This window comes from Megascapheus bottae, chromosome 7 (assembly GCF_031878675.1).
Source record: "Megascapheus bottae isolate mThoBot1 chromosome 7, mThoBot2.hap1, whole genome shotgun sequence".
NCBI classification, from domain to species: Eukaryota; Metazoa; Chordata; class Mammalia; order Rodentia; family Geomyidae; genus Megascapheus; species Megascapheus bottae.
The window spans coordinates 10,763,065-10,779,543 of NC_143515.1; the positions used below are offsets into that span (position 1 = coordinate 10,763,065).

At 42.0% G+C, this 16,479-nt stretch overlaps 1 protein-coding gene across 11 annotated transcripts in view; it reads left to right on the forward strand.

Moving 5' to 3' along the window:
- Inpp4a (inositol polyphosphate-4-phosphatase type I A) overlaps positions 1-16,479 on the forward strand; it is a 124,168-nt gene that overhangs the window by 15,826 nt on the left and 91,863 nt on the right. The window contains exon 1 of one of the 11 annotated variants that reach the window (XM_090336468.1): positions 15,869-15,928. The exons of the other annotated variants lie outside the window; for them this stretch is intronic. The gene's annotated coding sequence lies outside the window, so the exon portion shown is untranslated. Of the gene's footprint in view, positions 1-15,868; positions 15,929-16,479 lie in introns of those variants that run through there. 11 annotated transcript variants of the gene reach the window in all.

Here is a 16,479-nt window from a genome sequence, read left to right on the forward strand (position 1 = left end):
ATATATTTTTATTGTAATTAATAGAAGGGTTACATTATATTTACCAGATAGAGGGTGCATTACTTCACATACATTGATACCCTTTCTCATGTCTTGGTCCCCATTTTCCTCCCCCCAACCCCCACCCCTCATCTTGTTTTCCCCCTTCCCTATCCGATTTCAAATAATCAAATGCGCATATATCCAAAATATCAAATAACAAGGTGAAATATTGTAACAATATGAGAAAACCAAGGGACAGCAAAGGAGATGAAAGATAACATAGTACATTAAGGACAACAATCACTCATTATATGGCTTTTGTTTCAGTATCCTGGAGGTCCTTTCATTTAGGTTCATACTATATGGCCTTATGTATCTAGGGTTTTCTCTATTGTAAATCTCTGCTAGGAGAGCCCAAGGTTACTACTGATTATGACAAATGAGGGAAACCATTGAGCCTATGTTCCTTTGAGTCTGGCTTACTTCACTTAATATGATTTTTTCTAAGTCTTTCCATTTCTTTACAAATAGGGTGATGTCGTTCTTTCTGACAGCAGCATAGAATTCCATTGTGTACAAATACCACATCTTGTTGATCCACTCATCAACTAAGGGACATCTGGGTTGGTTCCATATCTTTGCTATGGTAAATAGTGCTGCAGTGAACATCGTTGTGCTAGTGGATTTAGTATGTCCTTGTTTCTGGACAATTGGGTAAATGCCAAGTAGGGGAATTGCTGGATCATAGCTCTATGTTTAGTCTTTTGAGGAACTGCCATACTGCTTTCCATAGTGGTTGAACGAGTTTGCACTCCCACCAGCAGTGTAGTAGTGATCCCTCCTGGCCACATCCCCTCCAGCATCTGTTGTTATTATTTTTTTGATCCTGGCTATTCTAACTGGAGTGGAATCTTAGCGTTGTTTTGGTTTGCATTTCTATTATGACCAGAGATGTTGAGCATTTCTTCATGTGTCTATAGGCCATTCTTATTTCTTCTTCAGAGAAGACTTTGTCTTTGGCCCATCTTTTAATGGGATGGTTGTTTCTTTGGAGATTAGTTTTGGAGTGATTCAATTTTATAAGCTGTTGATATATTTTAGATATGAGGCCTTTGTCCGTTGTATTGTTAGTGAAGATCTCCCACTCTGTATCTTTCTAGTTAATTTGCTAGCTATGTCCTTTGCCATACAGAAGCTCTGCAGTTTAATGCAGTCTCACTTATCCAGACTTTCTCTCATTTGTTGTGTTTCAGGGTCCTTATTAAGAATGGTTTGACCTGTGCCAAGGAGGCCTAGTGTATCTCCTATTCCTTCCTGTAAAGTTTTTAGTGTATCTGCTTTTACCTCCAGGTCTTTGATCCATTTGGAGTTGATCTGGTGCAGGGTGACAGTCCTTTCACTCACTTGATCTGTTCTTGGAGTAGCTTCTGATAGGAGTAGATGAGCATATCTTTTGCAGTATCCTGCTATGAATTGTTGGTATTGACAGTGTCTGAGCTAGTAATTATCTTCCAGGTGGTATTCATCTTTGATAGTGAAATCTTTTGCTTAAAAGGGCTTGTTGCACACCAAATTCAATAGAAATACCTTTCTTCACCTTTCACGGGTATGCTGATCTATGTGTAACTTGGGTCTTACCCTCTTTAAAAATTTTTTTTTTATTTTCGGGGTAATGTATAAAGGGGTTACAGTTACATTCGCCAGCTAGTAGGTGCATTGCTTCTCACACATTGATACCCCTGCTCATGTTTTTGTCCCCATTTCCCTCCCTCCACCCCCTCCCAATCATCTTGTTTCCCCCTTCTCTTTCCTATTTCAAATAAATAAATAAACGTTTATACAATATATTAGGTAATAATGTCAGATACAGTAACAATATGAGATTAACCAAAGGGTGAAAAAAGAGAAGAAAAATAACATAGTACATTAAGAGCAATAATCACACAAGATAAAGCTTTTGCCCTCTTTTTGACTATGCTCTAGGTGGGCATCTGATCCTGACAAATGGGTAGTTGCACAATTTTTGGGTAGGAAACAAACGCAGGTAGGACATGCAACATATATGCAGAAAGCCAAAGGCCTGGGCCAGGAAGGAAGTAGATCTGTCTTCTGCTCTTAAAGGGAAAGGAACCACTGATGGAGAGAAGTGCCCATGAGGCTATGATTCTCAAATGTTTGGCCCAGTGTGGAAGATGACTCACTACTTCGTGTGGCTACTGGCTCTGGACACACTTGTTAGTGATATACATAGTGGACTCAGGAAACATCAAGAGGGTAATCATGACACGTATAAAGCCACGGAAGCACTTGGTTTTTAGTGACCTATTTGTCACAAGTGTGATTGGAGCATCCACAGGACGCACAGGACACAGAATATTGTATATTGTAATAGGTGAGGATCATAGTATGCTTTGGCAGAACTTCGTCATTCAGGAGCTGTGCTCTTGGAGAATAACCTGGGCAGTGCAGGTTTGGAGCTCATGGGAAGAAGTCACATGGACTGGCATTCCTAATCCTATAGTCCCTGTCCTGGTAAAATTAGCATGCTGAATACTTGGCATGAATCCTCTGCTCATTCTTCCCCATTCCAGCATAGTACACTCAGAGGGTTCATAGTTCCATGAGGATGGGTTAGAAAAGTGATATTAGGAAGAAAGGAATGGCGGTCAGTGTTGGCCAGCTAAAAGGCAAAATAGCATAAAGTAATACACTCTACGAGGCACACCCTGGCTCACCCATACCCAGGCATGGCCAGCTCCCTTACCCACCCCTGGTGTATGACCCCTCACAGTTATTCCTGAAGGGCCTGATGAAATCTTTTACCATGTTAGAATCTGTCTTTCTGTGTTTCTTGGGGAACTAGGTGGCCCCCAATGGCATTCACAAGGGTGAAGATTGCCAGAGCTTTCTGAGGACATGCTCTGTGAACATTGTGGATCTGGGCTGCATAACACTTAAGTGTTCTTCAAGGCAGGGACAATAGCCCAGCTCTCCTGTATCTCCAGAGTATCTTATAGTGCCTGGCATAAAGTAGGTACACAGTCCGTATTTGTTATAGTAAATGGGCAAAGTCAGTCATTATAAGTAGCAAAAAAAAGTCTTTTATCCTCTCTGAGAAGATAGTCACTTACTAGAAGTTTAGCTGGGCTTTAGTCCATCTGATGAGAGCGAGCCCCAATAAATTCTTTGGGTTCAACAAGAAAGTTCACCATATCTCATGGTGCTGGTCACAGGCATCAGCTTCTTCTCAGCTCTGCTTCTTTTTTAATCCTTAGACCCAAGGACTCTCATCCAAAGGGCCAGAGCCTAGGGGCTGCTCTGCTCTTCTGGGTCAGAGGGTGCCACTTCCTTCAGTCTAACCATCTTGTTTTTGGATTTGCTTTTTAAATGTAATCAATTTAGAGTAAATTTCTCCCCATATACATGTGTGTATGCAAATATATGCAAGTACTGAAAGATCAAGAGAAGTCTAGAAAGGTAAAGAAACCAGGAAAGGTGGTCTTCTCCCCTAATGCATTTGGGGTTGCATCATGAGACTCCATGGAAGGATGAGTTCTGTGTCAAGAGAGGTAATGGGTCAAGCTGGGGTTTCAAGAGAGAAGTGAGAAGAGCTTAGGTGCTTGCTCACCTAGGGGCTTGAGGTCTGTCAGCTCTTTGCAAGTGAGTTTTTAAAACTCAGTGGTTCTTAGTGAAAGGGCTGGGACTTCATTTCCCACTAGAAAGTCTAGATATATTTTTATCTTGGTTTTGCTTTTGTCTGTATTATTGTTTTAGATGACAGAAGCTATTCTACTGAGGAGATCCTTTCATATAAATCATATTTAGGCTCTAACTACCCATCTTAGACATCTTTGAGCCTTGCCTGCATTCAGTGTCACTTCTCCTGGAGTGGGCCCTCAGCACACTCAGCCCTGAATGGTGATGGGTCCTGACAAGGGTGGCTGCAGTGTCCAACCACATGCAACGCATCCTAGATACCCAGTGTCAGAGTTGATGCCATATCTATGAAACGATAGAAATGAAATCTATACCTCTTCAGACCACCTGTGAAATGTTGCTGACTGTGAGGAAGAGAAAGCGCTGGGATGTAACGAACCTCAGAAATCTGGGTTCCTGGACAGCACCAACTGCTGTGGGGCTCTCCTCGCAGAGCTGAAAGGTTAACTTCCTTACCACCCAGTATCCTTCTTGTGACCTTGTGGGATCTCTGCAGAAGGTATGGTGTGGACATAAAACACAGTGAGATCCTTTGGCTTGTGGCTCTGAGGGGTGGTTTGATAGCGAAAGATACTGAGGACAGAGGCTGTCTTGTGATTCTGCTATGCCACCCTCCATTTCTAAGACTGTGTGACTTGGAGCATGGAATTTACTGTTACCTAGTGTGACAGCAGGGGAAGGAAAACAGTGGAAGGAGCTGTGCTGGAGAAGGAGGAAGGGAAGGCAGAGAGCAGGAGATGCTGTCTGTGGTCAGGTGATAAGCAGTTATCACCAGCAGTGGTGGGGTCCTCTCTTTGCTTCTCTCACTTAAGTGTATGAGGACAGTGCCCCAGAGAAGGTCCCTTAAAGTCCTTTGTCCTCTCTTCAGGGCTTTGCACTCTCACTTGGTAAGAGTTCTTTTTTTTTTTAAACTTATTTTTTTATAAAGTCAGGTTACAATTATATAAACCTGATAAAATTATAAAGCAGGACTGGAGATGTGGCTCAGCAATACAGTACTAGTCTAGTATAACCAATCCTATGTTTCATTCTCCAGCACTAGTAAAAATTATATAACCATATTTGTGTTACAATGTGAGAGTTCTTAAAAACTGATGGTTCTTAGTGTGATTTTACAAACTTAGTAGTACACATACACACATACACATATGTGTATATATATATCTATATATATATCTGCCTCCGCAATGAAAATGTTTTTCCAACTGAAAAAAATAAAGTCTTAATAGCCAGGTGCTGGCTCTGCATGTGGTTTGACACTGCAGCCACCCTTGTCATTCAGGGCTGAGGGCCCAAGCCAGGAGAAGTAACTCTGAGTACAGGCAAGAAAGCTCAAACTTGAGCTACAGATGCCCAGGATGGTTAGTTAGAACACACATATGGTTTATATGAATGGTTATAATCCAAGAAAGGATCTCCTCAAACTACAAGAATGACAGTAGAATAGCTTCTGTCATTTAAAACAATAATACAGACAAAAGCAAAACCAATATATATGTATATATATGTATATATGTATATGTGTGTATGTATATATATATATATATATATATTTGTTTTTTGGCTGGTCCTGGGGCTTGAACTCAGGGTTGGGCTCTGTCCCTGAGCCTCTCTGTGCTCAAGGCTAGCACTCTACCACTTGAACCACAGTACCACTTTCAGCTTTTTCTGAGTAGTTGATTGGAGGTAAGAGTCTTACAGATTTAACTGCCAGGGCTGGCTTTGAACCACAATCCTCAGATCTCAGCCTCCTTAGTAGCTAGGATTACAGGCTTGACCACTGGATATACATTTTTATAGCTAAAAAATAGTAAGTTATATCAGGTGCTGGTGGCTTACAACTGTAATCCTACGTTGAGATCTGCAGATCATGGTTTGAAGCCAGCCCCAGCAGGAAAATCTGTGAAACTCTTATTTTTTAATTAACCATTCCAATTTTGGAAGTGAAACTGTGGTTCAAAGTGGTAAAGTGCTAGCCTTGAGCACAAAAGCTCAGGGACAGTGCCCAGTCCTTTAAATTCAAGATCCAGGACTGAACAAAAACAAAATGTAAATTACAGCAGGATATATAGTTAACTCTATCTCCTGTCCCATCCTCCAGCCTTCCAGATCCCCTCCTCAGAAATACTAGTGGCATATACTTCTCAGGGTAATTTATATGCAGGCCACCAGGCACACATAAACATACCTTAAACAAGTTTTACTTTCATTATGTTATGCTGCACAGTTGCTACACATATTTACTTTTTTGAGCCACAGTTCCACTTCTGGTTTTCTGGTAGTTAATTGCTGGTTTTCTGGTAGTTAATTGGAGATAAGAGTCTCAAGGACTTTTGTGCCCAGGTTGGCTTTGAACAGTGATTCTCAGATCTCAGCCAAGTAGCTAGGATTACTGGTGTGAGCCACCGGTGCCTGACCATATTGACTTTTATATTACAGTAGATCATTGGAATATAAGGAGTTTTGCATTCTTTTGTCTAGCTGCATGTCTCCCCATTGCCACCTGTGTTGTAGTCTTATCTGGTGCTTTCTGGGTGCAAGTTAGGCTCTTACTAGCCTGTTCTTGGCACCAATATGTTAGCTTTTGAAGGAGGCTGCTCCCTCTCCCACTCCCCTGGCTAGGGACCCTGGACTCTACCCCAGCTGGAAGGAGAGTGTGCATTTATATTTCATTTGGCATTATAGATAAATTTTATAGAGCCATGTGGAAAGGTTGACTTCAGGTTCTATATCTCTAAGATGCTATAATAATTGTGTGAAAGTATGTCACATAAAAGCAACAGTATCATGGAGATTGATAAGACTCCTCTGTGTGGTCTACCTTCAGAGCCAAGAGGTTGATAAGCTTCTGGGAACACACCTGCCTCTTCTTACCCACTTGTCTAATAAGTTTGAGGGTATAAAGGAAGTCATTATTGCTAGCTGGCCATGCAGATTCACCAGAGAGCAGAATCTGACAACCCCTTCCAAAGAGCTCTCAAGTGTTTGCTTATAAGACTGCTTCAGGACAGATTAGAATCCTAAATAAGCCTCTGTGGGTGAGTGAAGGTCTTGCAGAGTTTAGCTATTAGCCCTCCAGAGTCTACTTCATGGATGCCATTGGCTGAGGAACACTGGGCAACTCTTGCTCCTGGCTCTGCCCCCTCTATCAGCAGTGCTTTGGTGGTAAATTCAGCTACCTTGCAGCTAAGGTCTCTGTTGAGTGAACCCAGCTCTTGAGGAAGGCCACAGAAGAATGGGTGCAGAGAAGATAGCTCAGAGGACTTGCAGATGGCACTTTCCAGGGAAGAGACAGTTTGGTTCTTTCTGTTCATTCTCACCCCCCTTAAATACTCTTGAGGTTTTAAATTTCTGCATTGGGATCATGTTGGGGTCTGTTGACACAGTGAGAGAGATGCCCATCAAACCAAAGCAGGGAAGAAGGGTCCTTGTGATCATGGGGCTTCATGCTTCAGCAATCCAGGAAGCTGAGCCTCTGGTTTGCACAAGGAGATCCAAGAACAATGGAGGAAGTGGAAATTTTACACATAGTAGATTTCGACACTTGTACTTAGTCTTCAAGAAGGAAAGTGGAGAGTTGGGTGGAGTGCATGGACCAAGAACTGAAGAAATTAATAGGAAGAAGCTTTAGAGGGGAGGGAAGCCTCTTTGCATGAAAAGATGCTAAGAAGCACTTTGAGGGCCAGCTGTTAACTAATCCTGTCTTTCGTTTGTCAGCCTGTATTTTTTCACTGTGGTCCAGCCTTTGCCTTGACAGTTGCAGGGCCTGTGGACTAAGAGAAGGTTTTGGGATGTTTAGTTAGGTGAGGTGGTTATAGTCACAGTCCATTATACGTGAGATGAGGAGGGTCTGCTCTTTGAGATCTCAGCAGAGGACATCCTTTGAACTCTTCTAAAGTTAATTGTACTGGACATTTTGCTTATGGCAAATTAGGTTTATGTGGAACAAGCTGAGGGTCTTTAGGCAGCTTTGGAGCCATCTCTCCCTCCTTTAAGGACAAATTCAAATGAGAGATGTTACAGAAAGGAACTTTAGTGAACAGGGTGCAAAGATTGCTTTTTAAGCAAAGGCTGTAGGTTTTTTGCACAGTTTTTGGGGATGGTCTAGGCAGTATCTTTCACTAATTGGATTTCTAGAGACTTTAACATATATACAGTGAGCTGATTGCCTTATTGTATAGCCTTTCTATCGAATCACTTGTATCAGTTTCCTATGGTTTCTATAACAAATATGGTAGCTTAAAGCAACAGAAATGGGAGCCAGGAGTTTGGCCTAGTGATAGAGTGCTTGCCTAGCATGCACGAAGACCCGGATTCAACTCCTCGGTACCACATACATAGAAAAAAGCCGGAAGTGGTGCTGAGGCTCAAGTGGTAGAGCTCTAGCCTTGAGAAAGTCCAAGGACAGTGCTCAGGCCCTGAGCTCAAGCCCAGGACTGGCAAAAAAAAAAAAAAAAAAAAAACCCAAAAACAAAAAAACAGAAACGTACTCTTTCACTGTTCTGAGGCAGAAGTCCAGAATCAGTGTCAACAGGTATAGCCATACTCTTTCCAGGTAGCTGAAGGAGAAAACCATACCTTAGTTTTTTTGTCTTCTAGTGGTTTCCAGTATTCCATACATAGCTCATTATCACCTTCCTCCATCTTCAGAGTCACCTGTCCGCTGTCTTTTCTCTGTGACTCTCTTTTCCTCTGCTTCCATTATATGACCTTGTTCTCTTCTCCCTGAAATCCCCCTCTGCCTCTTTATTTATGATATAATTTAAGGCCTTCTGGCCTAATATAAAATAATCTCTCTGTATCATAACCTCCAGTTTAAATTACTTGGGTAGTCTTTTCTATGTATGGTAACATGTACAGGTTCCAGGGATTAAAAGGCAAACACCTGTGGGATAGAAGCACTATTTGACCAGCATACAACGGACACAATGAAGGCTCTGCGGCTTGATTAATGGAAAATGTCCTTATTTTCCTGAGTTTGTTAAATTGATCTGAAAAAAATGATTGTCCAAGTCAAGTACTATGGCTGGGTTTCTTTTTTTGTTGTTGTTTGTTTGTTTTGGCCAGTCCTGGGCTTGAGCTGAGAGCCTGAGCATTGTCCTTGGGTTTTCTCAAGGCTAGAACTCTACCATTTGAGCCACAGCACCACTTCTGGCTTTTTTCTATGTATGTGGTACTGAGGAATCGAACCCTGGTCTTTGAGCACGCTAGGCAAGCACTCTACCACTAGGCCAAACTCTTGGCCTCTACTATGGCTATATGATAGACTTGTTTGTTAAATGAACAGATTATAGTTTCATTTCATTTTCGTAATGATGTTAGAACAACCAGTGGCCCCAGGAAGAAAGGGAAATGGAATTACGTACATGGCATGAACCAGCAAGGGTAACCTAGGACAAGTCTGTGCTGGATTCTTATTTAATGCAAGCTCTTGGTCCCACGTGAGAGAGATCAGGTAACTTAGAGGACAGACTGTTTCTATCTGAGAAAATAGTACATTATTAGGAGATATGCACTCACTTGTTGAATACCTTCTTAGCTGGGTAGCCTAGTAAGTAAAAGAGAAGTAGTAGATAAAATACACAATTTTTGTTCTGGTGAATGATAATCAAAGGATTTTTTTTTTTTTTTGGTGGGTCATGGGGCTTGAACTCTGTCTGGCGCTGTCCCTGAGCTCTTCAGCTAAAGGCTACCACCCTACCCTTTGAACCAAGCCCCACTTCCTATTTTCTAGAGGTTAATTAGAGATAAGCCAGAAAGCTTGGGCTGGCTTTCAACCTTGATCCTTAGATCTCAGCCTCCTGAGTAGGATTCTAGGCTTGAACCATCGTGCCAGCTTAGAAATAAATATTTCTTAAAAAAATCATATCATTTCAAAGTAGAAATAGAAGAAAAGTACTCTTAAAATGAATATGTATATATATATATATTTGGTGAAAATTCACAATAGTTCGTGTTCCCGAGTATGTTTCATTTGTTTGTTTCTCCATGCTCAAGTGTTGCTTACAGGTCACCAGATTCCTCAGCTACTGGTTATAAGTAACTGAAGTTTCTAGTGGTTGGCTTTCAGGTTTCTGAAAGGCGCTGAGTGAGTACTTTCCTTGCTTAGAATGATGGAAGCTACTTCCTCTTTCAGCCCTGTGCTTGCCCTGGTTCCTGTTGAGGCTTCTAGCTTCCCTTGGCTTCTGTCAAGACCTTCAGTGAGAGTCCCTTGGCTTTCGTGTGGCCTGGAGTTCACTTTGGTACTTTCTTTGTGCTTCTCCAGCGAACCCCTTCCAGCATTTCTGTCTTCACTGTCTTTCCTACCGTCTTTCTCTATTTGCTTAGGAAGGGACCTTCTCTCGTATATTTTAAGCTAAACCTAAAAAGCACTCACTATGCATAGTAGGACCATTTAAGTGTTTGGAACCTCACTGAATTCTGGTTTTTGATCTCAGCCCCAGTAAGCACAGCTTCATTTACTCCTCTGTGCTTCCTGTTTGGTGTCTGTCATCCTAGTTTCCAAGCAAGAGGCTGGAGCCTCCCAGAAGTCAGTGGCAAGCAGGATTCACAAAGCTCACATTTGTGGTTATATAAGTGAGTCTGTCTAAGCATAGATCAGCCACCAAATTCACAGGATAGAGGAGTGGATCTATAGTTGACAGTATCTGCCTTTTTTAATGGAAACTCACATTTTTCTTTCCCCCTCCTTCTCCCCACCTCTTTCCCAGCCTATTCTGGGCTTCTCTGCCCAGGTTGGCTTTGAACCACGAGCCTCAGATTTCAGCCTCCTGAGTAGGATTATAGGCGTGAGCCACCAGTGTTTTTTAAACTGCTTGTTGAGACAGGCATGTTTTCTCACATTCTTGAGGAACCACCCCAGGCTTCTGAATTCTTAGTTTCTTAGAGTGGCAAGAGAGAGGTTCTTCTCTCTACCCATGCCATTCACACCTCTCCAGAGGAAAGTGAGGCAGTGAGACCACCTGTTCTTAGGCTACAAGGGGGTCTGGATTGGGGGTCTTCCTCCTTGATGGCCAAAGGCTAAGCACTGAAGGAACAGGAACTGAAAGAAATCTGATGCCATACCAGAGAAAAAAGTGGTGGGAAGTTGAGTGGTTACTTCCTTCCTGCTGCTTCTGGTCAGGTGTGGTTCTAACGGGCCTTCTTTTCATTTCTGGTGTGCTTCCATGGTATCATGTCTGCCTTTCCTGATGTAGGAGTGCCATTCATATGGATCGAGACCTGGGGGGCGGGGGGAGGGCGGAGGGTGAAGGTCATTGGGCTATGGAAGTAGTGGAATGGGGGCCCGTGGTGAGAGAGGATGGCTCAGAGTATACCACTATGTTCTACCAAACTGTGTTCCTAATAGTCCCCTTCATTGTCCGGAGAAGGAACAGCAGGAAGAATACACATAGAGGGCAGTGCACACAGACTTGATCCTTCTTGCAGATGCTCTCTGTTGTCTCAGGCCCTCAATTTGTACTTTCTCAGAAGGGAGATGAAGTAACAGTTTTCTGAGGAGTCAATCTGCCATGGAGAGATGAACCCAGTGTTTTGTATTGAAGGAGCCAGGGTATTTTGGCTCCTTATGTTGAAGAAATATCCTTCTTCTTGTGTAACTTCTCTTCATGGGTTATTCTTATACTCTGAACAATGACTTCCTGAAGGAGAGGCCAAAACGGACACTTTTGTCACTTCCCTCAGCCTCAGCCTTGGCTTTATGGAGATCTGCTGTGGTGTATGTTTAGATTGAGGCACCTCCAGCGTAAATCATCTGAGGAAAAGGGAAGTGATGCTTAGCTTTCAGAGCTACTCCCTTTTCCCTTAGATGAGGTCCAGAAAGGGAGAGGACCTTGCCCAAGTCTACAGGTTTATTGGGGGCCAGGTTTGTTGAGAGCCAGACTTGAAGCTTTCCCTCTTGGTGATCATAGCACTACGACACTGCACCAGTAGAGGAGAGGCACAGCAGGTGCCTGGAGCAAGGCTGTTGTTTTCCATGTTGCAGCAGGTGAGAGTAGACTTTTATCCTGCTAGGTATTGGATAAGGCTCACCAGAAGGGTTTTTTGTTGTTGTTGTTTGTTTGTTTTTAAAAGGATCCAACCATGAAAGCATTCTTTGAAGTAGTTAGGATTGGAATTTAGTTGCTGTGGTTTATTACCTTCTTTGTAAAGTAGGCTCACGTCCATAATCATAGCTGAGAGTAGGAGGATCTTAGTTTTAAGTACTCCATCTCAGCCAGTACTTGGTCATGGTAATTCACCTGTCATTTCAGTTACAAATAGGAGGCATCAAATTAGGATTGTTGTCAATAGGAAGATTGTGTTGTGGGCAAAAAGTGAGGCCTTATCACAAATAGCCAGAATAGAAGAACTAGAAGCATGGCACCTGTCTAGCAAATGTGAAGCCAGAGTCCAAACTTTAGCACCATTGGGGGAGTGGGGGAGGGAAATAAAACCAGGCGTTGGTGGCTCATGCCTCTTAGGAGGCTGAGATCTGAGAACTGCAGTTCAGAGCCACCCTGGGCAGGAAAGTCTGTGAGACTCCCTCCACCAGAAAAGTGAAAGTGGCACTGTGGCTCAAAGTGGTAGAGCACTAACCTTGAGTGAACAAGCTCAGGGATATATATAAAAATGATTTTCTTTCATATAGTATGAAAATCATACTATAGAATTTATTTGAACTATGTATAGTTTCTAGAATTTTTTTGCTTATGTGACTCCCATTTTGGGTCAGGTATTGCCAGGACATACATAGGCCAGGGTGTGTGTGTGTGTGTGTGTGTGTGTGTGTGTGTGTGTGTGTGTGTATGTATGTGTGTGTGTGTATACATATGTATACATACCCCCCATATACACAGGTAAATATGTATATATATACATATACACACATACTGGCCTGCCTGTTTGCCTTGGTAATACCTGGCCCCAAATGCGTAATTCTAGACATATACATACACATATATGTATGTATATGCATACAATACATATATATAATATACACATGCAAATGTATGTGTGTATATATGTACACACATATATATTTATGCACATCACCTGAGTGGCTGTTCAGTCAGGCTAAAATGCAGAAATTCAGTCCTGTGTCTGAGTAGTGATGGCTAGCTGTTGGAGTAGCTGATGAAGGGTTGAACCCAAATCCAAGTGCTCCTTAGATCACAGACTCTCCTGTCCGAGTGAATCCATGACTCTGGGAAGAGACCTCCCCTCCTATGTGTAGGGTCAGGAAGGCCCCACAGCTGCCACACTGCAACCCAACACAGGGTGAGTACATAGAGGAGACCTGCTCAGGGAGACTCAGGAATGAGTTTCCTGGAGGCCTTTCTTTGTCCCTAAGTGAGTTCAGTGTTACCAGAGTGACTCTGGTGAAACAGAATCACCTAGAAAAGGTCCAGCCTGCCTTGCGTCTCTTCTAGAAATTCTCAAAAGATTATCCATTCTCTTTCTGCCTTGTGAGTACACTTTTTACTTTCAACAGCTGGTTGGCATCATCCTAGTCCTTGCTTCCTCTTTTCCCTGAGTACTTAAAACTCCTAGTTTTGAGGCAGTGCCTCAAAAGGCTAAACATAGAGCTCCCCTATGACCCAGCAATTCCACTACTTGGCATTTACCCAACCATCCAGAAACTAGGGCATACTAAATCCACTACCACAACAATGTTCATTGCAGCATTATTCACCATAGCAAAAATATGGAAGCAACCTAGATGTCCCTCAGTTGATGAGTGGATCAACAAGTTGTGGTATTTGTACACAATGGAATTCTATGCTGCTGTCAGAAAAAAACGACATCACCCCATTTGTTAGGAAATGGAAAGTCTTAGAAAAAATCCTATTAAGTGAAGTAAGCCAGACTCAAAGGAACTTAGGCTCAATGGTTTCCCTCATTTGTCATAATCAGTAGAAACCTTGGGCTCTACTAGCAGAGATCTGCAATAGAGCAAAACCTAGATACATGAGGCCATATAGTATGAAGCTAATTGAAAAGACCTCCAGGATAGTGAAACAAAAGCCATATAATGAATGATTGTTGTCCTTAATGTACTATGTTATCTCTCATCTCTTTCACTGTCCCTTGGTTATCTCATATTGCTACAGTATCTCACTTTGTTATCTGATATATTGGATTTATTTGTATTTGGTTATTTGAAATTGGATAGGGAAGGGGGGAAAACCAAGACCGGGGGGTGGGATGGAGGGGAGGGTAATGGGGACCAAGACATGTGAAAGGGTATCAATATATGTGAATTAATGCACCTTCTATATGGCAAATATCATGTAACCCTTTTATTAATTACAATAAAAAATATTTAAAAAAAAAAGAAGCTTTAGCTCCCCTCTACCCCATGGCCATTCCTGGAATTGCCCTTCCTTACGTTGCCTACTACTCCAGATCCCATTTTGTTGTGAGCTCTTCTTTTCTCTCTGTGTGTCAGTCTCTGGAGCTTCATTTCTATGGGCCTTATGGATAGGCATAACCAAACCCTTTACTCTCCTTATGAGCCAGGGCCCAATGTGGCTAGTAGGATGGAGGAAACATGTGTAGGGAATTGGGCTGAAAGGGGATGCAAGAGGCCAACACAGAAGACAAAACCACTGGTTACTTAAGTTACTTCGTAGGTAGGGTCATGAGCTGTTGTTTTTTTGTTTGTTTGTTTTTTCACTGACCAGCCTTCGCTTACTTATGTCTCCCATATAGTTGGCTGACAGCGTTGAGCCACCATACCTGGTTTCTTTTGCTGTGTGAAAAGAATCTTTACTATCAAAATAGTTTCCTTCTTTTCTGTTAAATCTTGAGAGAATGGTTTTCCTGAAGGTTCCTGATTTGGCCAGATGGGTTAGCCTTGTTAATTATATGTTTTCGTTACATCTTTTTCCTGTGCACTTTATTTTAGTTATATCCTGTTAATTAAGCCACATCATTTTACAGATTATGATCCTGAATTCAGCCAATATGAGTAGAAGGGCAGGGCCTGCTGCGTTAGGGACAAAAAGGGAGCAGCCTGCGTGCTCAATGTGCTTGTTTGTCTGCCTTTTGGCTAATGGTGCACCCTTTTGCCTTCCCAGTTGGTGTCCTTATTTCCATGTGACACCCCAATATCCGGAGCTATTTCTAACATTGCTAACTTTTTAAATCAGACTGGCTTCAAACCCTGAATCTCCTGATCACTGACTCCTGAATATCAGCTTTGTTTCATTTTGCCTGGCCCTATTTACACATGGAATCATATCCTTCATTGGGAAAATTTGCCAGAGTCCACACAAAGGAGCCCAGGCTGCTTGTGAGAGCTATTTGGAAGAGGTTTCTCCTTGAATTTCTCCTTATAACTCCCTAAAAGGCTCATTTGCTAGCTTTTTGTTTTCTGAATTTCTTCATGGATTACTTAATGGATCAATATTCCTTTCTGGAATTTCATTTATAAATTGTAATTACAGAGTTGCACAGACATTGTGGGCACTCTTAAAACAGTTAAGAGTCGGATATGTCTAACTGGAACCTTGTGAAGCAGCTATAAACTCTGATGTTCTGAAAGTCCAGGATATTTAGAAAATCATCCCCCTTATCCCATGTGATACTTTCCTGTGCCCTCTCTCTGTCCACTTGCTTTCCTTGCTCTTGGTGATCTTCTGAAAGATGAGAACCTTTGATTTTCCTGTTCCCTGTCAGCTGATACAAGGTTAACTATTCCTTATCCAAGATACTTAGGACCAGAAGACTTGCAGATTTTGAAATTTTGGAATTGAAATATTTACATAGACTTTAACTGATTTAGTATCAATAGGATGCTCACAAAGCTTTGGATTTGATAACATTTTGTTTTTTGTATTTGCAGATTGGGGTTTTTCAACTTATATTCCTTTGATTAAAGCATCTGAAGGACCTCAAAAAGGTGTGAAAATTCACATAGTTCATATCAGGCTTGAGAGAAGCTCCTCACATTGATTTAGAGGGTCTGTAGTCTGAACTGCGGAAAGCAGGTCTAGATCAAGGGCTTTTCTGTGTAGGGCTGGATTTCTGCAGACAAGTTACATCAAGAAGGCTGGGGGAAAATTATCCTAGAAATGTTATTGCCTAAGATAAAGTGGAAGGAGTCCTGCAAATACCAGCTGCTTCTCAGATGTCTCAACTTCTCTGCTTTTGATAGCTGGAGGAAGCTGGCAGAAGGATATCTGCTTGTTTTGACCTGCAGTGTTGACCTGAGCCTTGTGCACCATTGTGCAGGGAGTGGGCTAGGGTAAGTCTGGAAGCAAATGCCAATCCACAAATGGGTACTGATTGGTTCTTAGGGTGGCCAAAGATAGCTAAGTACTAGTGGGAGATAAAGTGTGGCTTACCATCTTTGCTTTTTGCAAAGAGAGGAAAGGCTAGTTGATTCAGGCTTAAGGATATTTTAAAAACAGACCTTTAAATTTTAGAATAGTTTTAAATTTACAGAAAAGTTCCCAGTCAATACAGATACAGTCATTCCCTACTTCCCCTCCCACTCTCCTTACCCCCTTTGTTCCCCCTACAGTTATCTTTTTGCTTGGCAAGGTACATTAGTCATAACCAAAATTGATACATTACTAACAAAGTGTATTTATTTAGATTGAGATTTCTTTAGCTTTTTACTTAGTGAGCTATACCTGCTCCACAATTCAATGCAGCCTAAAACATTGTATTTATTTGTTACATCTCCTTGGATTTCTCTTAGTGCTTGTTTTTCAGGATATCATTCTTTTAAAATGTCCTTGACAGTTTTGAGGGCAAGTAGTCAGGTATTTGTAGAACACCTGTATATTTGGC